The following is a 4,643-nucleotide window of genomic DNA, read 5'->3' as shown; positions in this document are numbered from 1 at the left end:
GTGCCACCGTTATCATTATAAACTACATGCATGTCGTGCTAGAAGCTTTACATCCAGAGCTTAGCGAAAAGGTTAATTGGCTGTGTTTGTGCGTGGGAAGCCAGTGAGGGATCACGTCAGCGTCACTGCTCTCAGGTTATCTACACTGTAGTATGTAGTATAGAAGTATGTAGTATGTAGTATACTGTAACACAGCCTCAGTGATTAGTGATCAGAGCAACTCTGTCTGTATATGACTCTGCTTCCAACGGGCCCTAACCTTAACCCTCCTGTCTACGGCTCTGGCTGAAGCCTGCACAGAGAGGGGGAAGCAGTCATCACATGTACTTGACACCAGCTACTATTATTAGTCTCCCCCCCCCCAAAAAAAAAAAAAAAAAAAACACTCAGCACTTCCTTCTTTAAACTGGGCCTCACACTCCGTTCACTCCACAGAAACTGCATGTGTGTTTACTCTTCGATATAAAAGACGTCTGATGATGCCGGCGAAAGTCAATCAATGCATCATTACTAACTTAATCTTTCACTATTACTGTAATTACCGTAACAGCTGAGACCATCACTGCAAAGTTGTGTGTGTGGAGGCAGCACTGTGTGTGTGTGTGTGTTTGTGTGGTGTGTGTGTGTGTGTATGAAGATTTGGGTGGAAAACGTTCCTGCATCACTAAACATGTTGTTTATGGTCTTGGGTGAGGAACGAGAGGAAGGAGAGGAAGGAGAGGAAGGAGAGGAAGGAGAGGAAGTTGAGGAAGGTGAGGAAGGAGAGGAAGGAGAGGAAGGAGAGGAAGGAGAGGAAGGTGAGAAAGGAGAGGAAGTTGAGGAAGGAGAGGAAGGAGAGGAAGGAGAGGAAGGAGAGGAAGGAGAAGAAGGTGAGGAAGGAGAGGAAGGTGAGGAAGAAGAGGAAGGAGAAGAAGGTGAGGAAGGAGAGGAAGGAGAGGAAGGTGAGGAAGGAGAGGAAGGAGAGGAAGGAGAGGAAGGTGAGGAAGGAGAGGAAGGTGAGGAAGGAGAGGAAGGAGAGGAAGGTGAGGAAGGAGAGGAAGGAGAGGAAGGTGAGGAAGGAGAGAAGGTGAGGAAGAAGAGGAAGGAGAAGAAGGTGAGGAAGGAGAGGAAGGAGAGGAAGGTGAGGAAGGAGAGGAAGGAGAGGAAGGTGAGGAAGGTGAGGAAGGTGAGGAAGGAGAGGAAGGAGAGGAAGGTGAGGAAGGAGAGGAAGGAGAGGAAGGTGAGGAAGGAGAGGAGAGGAGAGAGAGGAAGGAGAGGAAGGTGAGGAAGGTGAGGAAGGAGAGGAAGGAGAGGAAGGAGAGGAAGGTGAGGAAGGAGAGGAAGGAGAGGAAGGAGAGGAAGGAGAGGAAGGAGAGGCAGAGTGACGGCTCGTACAAAGCAGAAGCATCATCAGTGTGACATTTTGGTGTGAAGAGTCAGGGGCCCTCTTTCACCAAATTTGTAACATGTGAGCTTCAAACTAAACTTGTAACATGATATCATTTCCTCTCATTGTTAATTTTGACTCATCCATATTTGCGACTCATGCAAAAAGACTGAATGACTCACTAATTTATTAGTTATTGGCAAGTGACGATCATTCATGAATCTCACATGCTGCAAAAAATGTGATTACTGACTCATTTATAGTTTATTTTGGTAGTAAACTACACTTCTTTTTTTTCATTTCTATTAACATATAAACAGAAAATAGCACTTTCGCTGCTTGTTTAGCTGCTTTTTTGTCACATTTCTCATTAAAAGTCATCTGATTTGGTTTGGGGCTGTACAGTATGATTAGTTACATAGCTAAATAAATTAAAGACACTACAGGACAAATGAAATGTTCACCTCTGACAATTCTTCCTTCCTTCCTTCCTTTCCTTCTTCATTCCTTCCTCTTTTCCTCCCTTCCTTCCTCTTTTCCTCCCTTCCTTTCCTTCCTCATTCCTTCCTCCCTTCCTTCCTTCCTCTTTTCCTCCCTTCCTTCCTTCCTTCCTCTTTTCCTCCCTTCCTTTCCTTCCTCTTTTCCTCCCTTCCTTCCTTCCTTCCTTCCTCTTTTCCTCCCTTCCTTCCACCTTTTCTTCGTTCCCACCTTCCTTCCTTCCTTCCTCTTTTCCTCCCTTCCTTCCACCTTTTCTTCCTTCCCATCTTCCTTCCTACTTTCCTCTTTTCCTCCCTTCCTTCCACCTTTTCTTCCTTCCCACCTTCCTTCTTTCCTTCCTTCCTTCCTCTTTTCACCCTCCCTCCCTTCCTCCCTTCCTTCATTCCTTCCTTCTTTCCTTCCTTCCTTCCTTCCACCTTTCCTTCCTTACTTTTTCATCCCTTTTCCTGTTTTGTTTTGTCCAATTTTTTATTTATTTTTTTATTCTTTATTTATTTTTGTTTTATTTCTTTTTTAATATATATATATATATATATATAGTCAAGCCCGAAATTATTCAAACCCCTTTTGGACATGCCACTTTTGTTCAAATGTAAATTAAAGCTGACTGAAATATTTTTTTTACCACAATGATGCCTTTTGTACATCGTCTTTTTATCTTCATGGAGACGCCTGTGTCACTTCCGGTCAAAAAAACAACTTGCTGGTTGAATAAAAGTAAGTTTAAGTCAAAATTTGCCAGGGGTATGAATAATTTCGGGCTTGACTGTATATATATATATATATATATACTGGGAGGGGTTGGACTGGGAGGGATTGAAGGTGGGAGGAGTTGGACTGGGAGGGGTTGAAGGTGGGAGTAGTTGGACTGGGAGGGGTTGAAGGTGGGAGGGAATAAGTGGTTGTTGTTATTTTTGAAAAAGGAAAAAGTCCTTATTTCTCATTATATGTATTTGTGCCTGTCAAATTAATAAAAAATTTAAAAAGTATCGTCTTTATCATGTCAGAGTGAATATAATCCACATTACAGCATTTCATGTAAACAGTCATTTACATCAACATGAGACAAAAGCCACAGATAAGCTTTATTATAAGTCTCATTTGTTTTGCTTTTATTTTTATTATCATTAGGTTTTCTTGTTTTGTTTTTTTTTAATTGTATGTTTTTATGCTTCCTATTCTTATTGTTAAATGTTTGTTTTTATGTAAAGCACATTGAGTTGCCTCAGGGTATGAAACGCTCTATATAAATAAAGCTGCCTTGCCTTTTTTTTTTTTTTTTTTTTTTTTTAATATTTCATCACTTATATCTACAGATGTTGCATATAACAAACATCTGGCTCTAAGTGAACACAGTGTATAAACAGAAGTATGTGAGTTGAGTTGAGACAGTGTATTAAAAAAAAAAGTCTGTTCTTTAATCTGAATGCTGCTGAATCAGACGGAGAAAAGCAGAAGCTGTGTATTTTATTTTTATTGTGTATTTTATATTTTTAGTTTGTACTATTGAAGTGATGCAGAGCTGTAAGATACCAGATTATTTTAAGATCAATTTTTTTTATATTCTAGTTAATGATTTTTCCATAATCTGCATCGTGTGTGTGTGTGTGTGTGTGTGTGTGTGTGTGTGTGTGTGTGTGTGTGTGTGTGTGTGTGTGTGTGTGTGTGTTTTAATTAGTGCAGCTGATTTATGAGAAATAACTTTGCATTTGAGAGCAGAAATGACTCGTCTCTCTCACATGAATTCTTTGATTTATTTTATAGTTTCAAGTAACTTAAGGTAACTGTCAGGTGCTTTAGATGATTCATTGTGTCACTGGATTTATAAAAAAAAAAATTTTGACTACAAGGGACATTTTAAAGTCTGTGTAAAGAATAAATATGTGTTCTGAGTTTGACATACCACAGAAAAGTGTGTTGTTAACCACCCTGCCAAATTTGAATGATTAAAAAAAATTGCCAAATATATGAAATTAGGCTTCAAAGTTGTGTAAAAATCTGCCTCTTTCTCTGCTCCCAAACGCTGAAGCCCCGCCCCCTACCAAGTGTCACCTGTCAATCAAAGTCACCACCTCTACCAGAAACATGGACGCTACGTCTGAGAGCTTTCTGCTGCTAGCTCAGCTGCTAACTCGGCTGCTAGCTTGGCGGTAGCTCGGTGGCTAGCTCGGTGGCTAACTCAGCTAACTGGCTAACTGTAGACTGTAGTAGTAGTAGTGTGTGCTGAATGTATTTATACCTCTACAGCAGCAGGGGCGGGTTTATGCTAATCACTAAATCCTGAACACAGAAATGTTGAAACACAGTTTGTGAAGCCTAGCTCCACAATTCAAATCTAAATGGTTGAAATGCTTTTTACACCTTTTTTAGAAATACATTTATGACCTATTTAATGTGTTTAGAAGAAAATGTCTGAATTCACTTTACACAGCCTTTAAGTCAAATTAAACGTTTTTAATATTATTGATCAGACATCAGTTTACTCTTATTAAATCATGCAAAAACCAAAAACCATGATACTACAGTGAATATAAGGAACTAATTGGGAAGCACAAATACACACACACACACACAGGTCTGATATGTAGCAGATACAGTATTTTTCATTAATAAGGCCGTTCTCGTACCTCAGGGAAGGTCTCTCTTCCAAGATTCAAACCAACCAGACTCCCGTTAGCGAGATGGGTTGATATGCGACTAATTAAGCTAATTAAAAAATGCCCTCTTGGATTAGCTGAGGGATAGTTTTTCCACCAGGAGCCATGTGAGCGAACTTCCT

The sequence above is a fragment of the Scomber japonicus genome, chromosome 4 (assembly GCF_027409825.1).
Source record: "Scomber japonicus isolate fScoJap1 chromosome 4, fScoJap1.pri, whole genome shotgun sequence".
Taxonomy (NCBI): Eukaryota; Metazoa; Chordata; class Actinopteri; order Scombriformes; family Scombridae; genus Scomber; species Scomber japonicus.
This window is presented reverse-complemented; position numbering follows the sequence as displayed.